General features: G+C 41.3%; 1 protein-coding gene across 1 annotated transcript in view; it reads left to right on the forward strand.

The window, feature by feature from the left end:
- The window catches only part of eml1 (EMAP like 1), a 52679-nt gene that overhangs the window by 967 nt on the left and 41619 nt on the right, over nucleotides 1–10093 (forward strand). The gene's annotated exons all lie outside the window — the stretch shown is intronic.

The raw sequence follows: 10093 nt of genomic DNA on the forward strand, positions 1-10093 counted from the left end.
AGCTAATGTGGAGTTGCTTAGCGACGGTGATGAAGCAGCTGTTGAAGCAGCCAAAGTAAACGTAACGGTGCAAGTCACTTTCCTTTGTGGCCTAAGACACACACACACACACAGACACACACACACACACACACACACACACACACACACACACACACACACACACACACACACACACACACACACACGCCCCCATTCTCACTGTGGGTCGTGCATGACTCTTTCTTCGGTGTAATTAAACGCGACTCAGCAGAATGAGAAGCCTTTGAAGTCGGCAGTTATATAAACTGCAGCTTTGAGACGAGCAGCCAAGATTTTTTGTGATTGTGTTTAATGAAGAGCTGGCCACGCCTCCTTATCCTATGATATCATTCCCTATTGCATTTGCCAGGAAATGGCATCAAACCCGATAAGCTAAATCACTTCCAAGCTCTCATTTCAATGCAGATTCATTTTTAGCCCCTCCCCCTTCCCTCTTTCTTGCCCTTTCTGTCCTGCTGACTTCATAACTCAATAAAATTCCATAACTTTAAAAGGCTTCTGCTACAGATCTATATTTCCAGCTTTACACTCCAGTTTTTATGCTGTTTAAAACTAATGTACTCAGCACGTGCATATTAAGTTCGTTCATTCATTCCACACGCGGCAGTGACTCAGATGTTTTGCACAGGCTTTAAACCTTTTATCCACACATTCTGTATCTTTTTGAAATCTTTGCAGTGCAATTTTTAGGTTTAGTTAAACATGTGTTTCATATTTTAAACAGCCTGTTTCAAGAGCAGATGTTTGTGTGCAAAGATGACAAAGCAATGGTGCACGCATGTCTGGGAATGAAGATGTTATCTGTAGGAAGCGGTGTTTGGGAAACAGCACTTGGAGAAATAAACAGTTTAAAACAGCAGCCTAACGGTCAGTGAGTCTGATGTAGGGACGCGTTCGAGTTCAGTTTCTGTAAACAAACTCCTTAAAGAAATGCACATTATGTATTCATGCCTGAGTAATATCACATGTGTGCATTTAAAGCATGGCTTGTACTGATGATTAAAATGTATTTCTTAATCCTCATTAGTTAGTTTTGGGGACACCATGGACCTGAACCATGTGGTCCTCTTGTTGCATGTTATCTGTGTGCATGCGTTGGTTTTCTCACGTTGGCATGTGTGGCAAACAACCACACACTCTCACATCCACAACCACAGTCAACACACAACAACAGTCTGACTCTCTTAGATGGTCTGGTGACATATTAAGATTGTATCTTGCTTTTTTTTGTCCATAGCTGGGCCAGCTCTTGGATTTATGTAAGCATCCTGCTCATGCTTTAAAATTAAGTGTAACTATATAGTGTAGAAACTACGTGATATGCAGAGAGGGTAGATTAAATTGTTCATATCATGTTCGAGTGAAGTAAGTCAATAATACAGCAATGTTAAATCTGGCGACACCGCACATGATTTCATCTCGCGCGCTTTGGATGGTGGTTTGGTGAAGGCATCCATCTCAGTCAAGCTGAGCAGCCGCCTCTACTTTTTTGGGTATACCGATAAAAGGAAATTGGGCGGTTGTTACATTTACAAAAGTCTAACTTGTAATTTGAACAAAATAATGTCTTGTGTGTTTGGTGAACGTAATTAAATTATGTAGGATTTGTATGAAATTCAACAACTTAATTTGTTCTTGTTGAGGTGATCTGATACAATCTAGTAAGAGTGATTAGTTGCTGGACTCATGAAATTCACAAGATCACATGAGATTTCAAACTGCAGGAAAATCACTGGAGTTATAAGAGGCAGACAACTACACACACACGGACACACACCACGTTTATGCTATCGCCATTTGTTGTGGTTTAACCTGTCAAGGACAAAAACATACTGAAAATTCTGCATCAAGCCTTGAAATCATAGCTTTCCTGCTTTTGTTAAGCTGTTGCCTCACAGCAAGAAGGTCCTTGGTTCAAATCCCCATTCTGGCGGATTTGCAGTGGGTTCTCTCTGGGTATTCTGGTTTCCTCCCACAGTTAAACATCATGCAGTTATTAGAGTTAGGTTAATTGGTGATTCCAAATTGCCCATGAATGTGAGTGCAAATGGTTGCTTGTCTCTATGTGATAGACTGTCCAGGGTGTACCCTGCCTCTTAACCTATCACTTTGGGGTTATGCCCCAGCCCCCTGCAACCCGGATAAAGATAGGAGGATGGTAGTAGTAAATCCATTCAATTTTTATGTAAACCAGACTCTAGACCTTGTTGAACATTGTGTAATATGAAGAAAGCATGTAGTATTTAAGTGACCAATTACTATTGGAGTAAAAGTTATTGAATAGTGTTGGGATAAAATGACAAAATTGTGAAGGATTAAAATATTCTAAGAGCTCAACTTACTTCATCTAAACATGTTTCAATCATCCACTATTGAATTAAGTAAATCCAACACTTTTTTTTAGTGTATAACAACTAAGATGAGATACTTAATGCAGAATTAAGTGATACTGCCGTCAAAATATCTAATGAAAACAGTCCTCGTGTTGCAAAAAATCACAAAACATAGCGGCTGATAATCAATTTGATTTTCCTTTTTTCTGTGTGTTAATACTTGCCTACAATTAATAGTTGTAGTCCTACTACTGTCCCATAGGTGGCAGTATTGGTATGCTGAATGAGTGGCTGTGGTAGTGGTCATAGAATAAAGGCAAAGCAAAGGGCCATAAAAGGTGGCAAGTTCAGCCCCGTTTTATGGGGCTGGGAAAGTGAAATAAAATGGAACAAAAGTACATCTGAAAAGCAGCTCCGGCTGCTGTGTGTCACCTAACTGAGACTTTTGGGGACAGAAATAGAAAGTGACAGAAAATGTTGAGCATCAAGCCACATTAGATGCAGTATACCTGGACGCTCTTGAGTGTGCATGTCTTTGTGGCGAGTGGGAAGCTTGTAAGAGTATGTGTGTCTCTGTGTGTGTGTGTTCAGAAATGCAGATGACAGTTAAAGATGGCGTCATGCACGACTCTCTGACGTCAGACCTCCATCTGTGCCCTGAATATGAGGACAAGTGGCTCTGCTGATGTGGAACCTTTTTCTTGGTTCATTTGTCATGTGGGCTTTGGAGCAATGACCTGCAGTTCTGAGTGAGTTTCCTGCCACGAATTACCATAAATTCTCGAGCAGAGGCTTGCTTTAGCCCAGGTTATTTAAGGCTGAACTGAAGAAGAACTGCGATGCTGCGACTTTAAAAGGGACAGGAAAGGATTGACCGGCAGGTTCAGCGAAAAATCATTCGATTCAAGACCAATGAACATAAAAGTTGTTACAAAAAAACGCAGAGTGGAAAGACATCAGAGAGTTGTAGTATACGGCTGTTGAGGGTGGTGCATGAGCGAAGGAGAGAGCCAGAGTTGGTTGTTCAGGAAATGGGGGGAGGGAGTGGATGGGTGTTTCAGCGGCCGAGTCAGATTTGATTAATGTTGTCGTTGCTTGAGAGAACACACAGCTCCGAACACTCTTGGATACACACTGTGTGTCCATATTACGCACCACAGCGCTGCTGGGTTTTCATGGTGGTGATGAGGTGGATTTAGATTCCTGTCCTTTAGATGAGTAGAACAATTTTCACAGTAGTAGAAAGCTGATGAATTCCAATCCCTCCCACTGACCTGCACGGGGCTCTTTTCTGATTTTTAATGGCCCCGCACAGCAATGGTTGCAAAGACTTTCATGGATTGCAGTCCATTGAATTACACCAGTCCTGTTCTACCTCTGTGTCCGAATTATGCCTCATTAACATATAGATTAGATTTAGAGAAGTCAGTCTGGTTTATAAACCTTCTTTCCCACTTCCATACCATCATTAGTGTGAAGGCGACGGGGTCAGGCAGGGTTGGGGAGGAGGCGGGAAGCGGTATCAAAGGTTGACAAGAAGCAATGAAGGCTGAGGTAATACCCACAGTATGATTTTAAAGGGTGTCACGATGTTATGAATTTCATAACGTTGTAGCAGAAGATCAAGTTCTCCTCTTTTCACACTTTTTTCCGCTCAGATCATCTGCTTTTTTTCTTCCTGCCTTTCAGCTCAAAACAGGCCTCTCAAAGGTGTCTCAAAGCGTGTTTAGTGAAAATTCAATTCTGTTCTCCACACATTTACAATCTCTTTTGAGGATGCCTCTTTCATCCTGGAAGAAAAGCAGTGTCCTCTTTCAGTTTACTTATAGATATTTCCTTTCATCCACATTAAGATTTTTTTCTTTAAAGGTTTTTCTTTATCCAAAATGAGAGTTTAGATATTGAAGGAGATATAAACTGTGTGCACTGTAAACCCCAAACTGCATTAGCTGTTCATCACATTGGTTATTCTAAACCAAAGGTGAGTTTTTTATCTTAACCGTGTATGAAAACTTTAATCTCCATCTGTATTTAACATAAAATGTATCTAAAGATCCTTACTTATTTTTAAACTGTCTTCCAAACCTTTTCTCTTGAGCTTAATTGAGAGAAATGAAAAACACACAGCACTGATATGACGCTTATGTGCTACTGTACGTCCTAAAAACAATAATGACGGTATTTATGGTCGACATCCAAAGGTTCTGTTGGAGGTTCTGTTTGTATAAAAGTTGAAAATGTGTGGAAATTTTAAAAAATGACAAATCTGTTGAGTTAAGCTTTGGCTTTAAAAGCACTTCCTGATTTTACAGCTGCAAACCATGAACACTTGTAAAGCTCGACTCAGTATCAGATTACACTGAGCTGAGTATTATTGTTGGAAAGCACTGATCAAGTTTACATCTGCTGAACAGAAAAAGAGACAGCATACATGAATACTTGCGCTCTATATGTTTGTTGCCCTATTAATGTTTTCTTTACCTTTACCTTTCTTTACCTATATTTAAAGGTTAAAACAGATTGGCCTGCATTGACTGTAGCTCCAGCACAACTTCTAGGCTTGCAGTTAATCGATTAAAATAAATAAATGCATTGACACTGACTAACAAAACATATCTAAACAACTCCTACTTTATTGTAAATCTGTGTAAATAAATGCGAGGCTCTGTGGATATTACAGAGACTGGCAGTGGATTTGAACATGAGTAATGCTGTTAAGAGTTCATGACGAAAGGAGTGCATTAAAACACAAGTGGTGACCCAGTTTTCCTGAATGGTAACATCATAATTTGGCACTGCTGCTGCTTGTGTGGCTCACAAGAGTGCACTATGCTGTGTGGCTGCTATTTGATTTAGCCATGCTCCTCTCTGTTATGTTTGCAACATTTGCGAGCCGACTGTCTTCAGAGGACAATTAGATGAAGTATTTAATTTTAGCAAAAGCAGATGGCTCCAATTGCTTACTGCAGGATATTCATCTCTAACAGTGTTAGCCACGCTAGCATCGTCACAGCAGGCACTGGTGTCTGTGGCATACATTTGCATTTGCATCTAGCTTCATGTAGTGGTGATACAATTTCTATGGCAGGGGAGGAACTGCTTTATTGGGATAAGTAACTGTGCATGTGTCAAGCTGTGTATTTTAAAACAGTATAGGTCCTTATAATCTATGTGATGCAGGCTTTTCTGGTTTCTCAAACAGAGCTGCTAACACTCTGGATCCCCCACTCACCCACGCCCCCGCTGAATCTAGGTCACATTTCTACCACATAATTCATGATAACAGAAACTCTTAACAAAGTATCATCCTTGCAAATTCTTGTTGATCTGACAGGGTTAAACTAAACTATCTGCCGTTCTCTCTTATGCAGTGGAGCCAGCGGACTGTCAGGTTCTTCCCACATCGTGTCGGGCTGGACCTTGATAAATGAAACATCAGCTGAAATCACCGAGATATGCAGTACCATGTAGGCAGCCCTTGAAGCTAATAATGCCCGACACACGGGTACCATAGTTCATAATTAAGTGTCATAAAATATGTTTTATTCTGCACTCAGAGGCTCTTCTGTTAAGAATGTATTAGAAATGACAGCTTCTTTTTTTTCCCAGCATGTGGGGGATGATGTCTTTTCAACAGACTCTCGGCTGATTTGCTATTCCCTCTCACACTCAATTTATCTCTGCTCCCATGCAGACAGCTATTAAAAAGAGTAAGCCTGTCAGTCACAGAGAGTAACCGGTCGTCATTTAGGTGCATCAGTGGCACCACTGATTTTAAAGGATATCAAACAGGCCAAAATGTTACAGTTCCTAGAGGGGAAATTTGGATATTTCAGTTCAAGAAAAAGTACACTACTAAAAAAAAAACATAAAGGATTTTTTTTTAATCAGACAACAGCATCAAATCAGTTAAAGTTGTGGGATAGTGATCTGGTCATTAAAACAAGTGGTTTTACAGGTTAGGCCACTGGAAGTTTTGCTTTCCTCATCCTCCTTTCTGACTGTTTTTTCACTAGTTTTAGGTTTGACTAGGGTCAGTGTCACTATTGTTAGCATGAGGTGATACCTGGACCCTATAGAGGTTGCGCAGGTAGTCCAACTCCTCCAGGATGGCACATGTGCCATTGCCAGGAGTTTTCTTGTGCCCCCTGGCACAGTCTCAAGAGCAGGGAGGAGATTCCAGAGACAGGTAGTTACTCTACTAGAGCTGGACAGGGCTGTAGAAGGAACTTAACCCATCAGCACAGCATTGCCCAGCTTCATGTGGCGAGAGTATGCAGGCAGATATAGGAATTGATACCATTGATTGGCCCCCACACTCACCTAATCTAAATCCAATAGAACACCTCTGGGATATAATGTTTCGGTCCATACGACACAACTTAGATTTTTGTTTTCTGGGGTTCGGGCATCTGACAAGGATGCCCCCTGGGCGCCTCCTGGGTGAGGTGTTCCAGGCATGTCCCACCGGGAGGAGGCCCCGGGGCAGACCCAGGACACGCTGGAGAGATTATATCTCTCGGCTGGCCTGGGAACGCCTTGGTATTCCCCCGGATAAGCTGGAGGAGGTGGCTGGGGAGAGGGAGGTCTGGGCCTCTTTGCTTAGGCTGCTGCCCCCGCGACCCGGCTCCGGACAAAGCGGATGAAAATGGATGGATGGATGGATGGATGGATGGATGGATGGATGGGGTTTTCCCATTGAGATCTGGTGTGTTTCCAAAGTTTTCCTTTAGTTTTTTGAGCAGTGAACATAAAGTTAAATTCATTGTTTCAATCTTTATTGTTTCTCTGTTTCTTCAAAAAAAAAAGCCATGCTGGAGACTCTGCATGAGCAGCACTGCTAACATGCAGTTTAGTCAGTTTATACCTGCTTGACCACATCCTAACCCGAGTTACCAGTTGTCATTAGCACAGCGCAAAGCATGGCAAGAGATAAATAACTGTACGATTTAAAATGTGGCCGTGTTGATGGGACAAAAGAGCAGGTTAAGGTTGAGCGATAGACTAAGACATCCTGAGGGAATTATGAGTATCTGTCGAGGCGTTTGAGACTGTTATTTTCATTTCATTTGTAAACCAGCTTGTCATGCAAGAAGGACAAGGCAAGAGATTGTAAAAGTCATGACTCACATATGCATTCTCTGGCGACCATGAATGTCTGAACCACATTTTATGCGTGTCATCTCTGAGGCATATTTACAGCAGTGCACCAAAAGATCACTTTGAAATGAAAACCTGCAGTATTTTGCTGTCACTTCCACTGTGGGATGATGAGTTAACACAACAGCTAAAGAGCCAAGTGAATGTTCTCACAACCACGGAAGTAAATGAGAAACACTCGTTTAATGCGGAGGGTTTTATGCTCGCTCTTTCCTATTGGCTCATCTTGTCCTTGGCACAAGCTCATAGTGGCTGACCTTTGCTACCTGCTGCTACATTTACATTTTAGATTTAACACTTCTCCTCTTTCCATGTGAAAAAGTAGCTAGTCAACCTTTGTATATAGTTTTTAAAAAAAAGGATAGGTTAAAATTGTACTTGATGTAATGTTTAACTATTATAGCTGGAACAACCCTCAAAGCTGCAGCCCAAAAACACAATCACTAAGATGTGTGTATGGTCTTTAGCTGGCCAAAAAATCTGGGAAACCTGATCCTACATGTGTCCATAGGCTTTGTTTAAACTCTGTGTTTATATAAATCAATGGGAGCCCAGGTTGAAATAATTTGTGGTGTAAAGCACAAAGCAGCCCAATAACCAGGACAGACACACAGATGGTGGCTGGATCATGCAGAGGATTGACCTTGTTTCCTCTTCAGCTCTGGATTTGATTGTGTATAATCCTGGCCCACTGACAGACTGACTGATCATCTGTTGATAATAAAAAAAAATGTCAGCAGTTTCTTTTTTCTTTCTGAAACCAAAATAAGTTTTAAAAAATGAACAGCACGCTAAATGTTGAATGTGACCTTCAAGTGCCTCATGGGAACAAAAGGAGTAAAAACAGAGCCAGTTGAGAAAGCAATGGAGAACTACAGGCATGATGCCAAGCTGCCAAGTTAAAAGTGCTTTTAAACAAATGACGCTAACCCCTGTTAAATGTATCATGCAAATAAAGTTGAGCATGTGCTTTAAAACTACCATGCATTCCCCTAATTTTCCACTGAACTACCATGTGCCCAACAGTATAGTATTATTATGGAATAAAAAGAAAGTAAGGATAATTAAAGAAAGGATTAAAGAAAAAGCAGTAGCAATTAGAGTAAATCTGTGGTTTATGCTTTTGTTTCTTGGCCACTAGGGGGCAATAAAATCAGCAGACCACAACACAAAGGTATCATCGCTTTTTTAAGCTGTTATGGCTAACAGTTAGAAGTTAGAACAGTTAGCAGTAGAAAACATATAGCCACTATATCTTTTTACTCACCAGCTTGTTATAATGCCTTGAAAAGAGCGTTTTTGTGTTTTGAAATCGGACGTGGTGAGGGGTGGCTAAGACTGTGCACCAGCCTGAGTCTGTCCTAGCTAATCCTCCTTCCTATCTCTAATGATGATCAAAATTCATGTGTTCTAATAATATGTTGTTTTATTCAGTATAACTTTTTAAGTTTTGCAGCTACATGTGTCACCCCCTGCTGGCCAATAAGTAGAATACAGGTTTAAGACTATTACACAGTGGCTTCATTTTTCAGACCCAGAGGGCTAACTTCTACACAGTTTATGAAGTGTAGCCACTTTAAAAAAAAAACATTAACTAAAAATATTTAGCTGATAAATCCCCCTGTTTGTCAGGTTTTGTTGTTTGCATGTCTAACTGACTGCACAGATTGTGTGTTTTAGAGGCCGTGCACACGCAGTATTTGTTAATAGAAGCGGAATAGCCTCACAGTAAGTGCAGCACTGTCCTGCTTGTCTTACAAGTGGTTCACTGATGGGCAGTGAGGGTGGGAGCAATGGACTGAAAAGGGATGGAGCAGCAGCACCAGCACACTTCACCACCTGCCACCCTCTGAGTTGTAGGTGGGGTCAAGAGCCCCATGGGGCAGGATTTTGGAGGGAATATACTCTCCTCTGGCACAAGCATATGCACAGAGAGACAGATACACATAAAGCCAGACCCTCTAATCTAGATCCCACATCAGACCCTGCAGTGAGATGCTACAATGGGATTTACCATAATCTGAGCCCCTTCAGACAAAACACCACTGTGACCTGCAGACTTTCAGAACAAAGCACAAAGGGTGTTTACTGTGCATGTTTTGCTTGTTCTTCTAGCAGAGAACTGCAAGGAATTCCTTGTTTTATCTCAATCAAAACACTGGATGTTGTACTACTCAGGACTAAAAATACACAGACTGTATATTAATGCAGGACAGCTGGGTGCACAGTTATATTCTGTGGTTGTTGATAAGAATATTAACTGAAGACAGTGCAAAGGTAAGAGTTTTTACATTGTAACATTCTTGCGAATAAAGAGCGAAAATGCAGCACGGGTCTACAAAGAGCACCTTGTTTCCTTGCATAATCCTGTCTGCTGGTGAGCTTAGTCGATCTGCTGTGGGCCCGATGTTATTGTGTAATAAGTGAAGCCAAGTGCAATGTTTTCCCCGAGGTTGAAGCCGTGGAGGGCCTCAAACCATAAACTGATCACTGCATGCCTTTCATCCTCCTTTCCTCCCATGCTTCTTAATTCAGATAAAACTGAGGTTATTGTACTC

The sequence above is a fragment of the Haplochromis burtoni genome, unplaced genomic scaffold (genome assembly GCF_018398535.1).
Source record: "Haplochromis burtoni strain Fernald_Lab_line unplaced genomic scaffold, NCSU_Asbu1 Contig_16, whole genome shotgun sequence".
NCBI lineage: Eukaryota > Metazoa > Chordata > Actinopteri > Cichliformes > Cichlidae > Haplochromis > Haplochromis burtoni.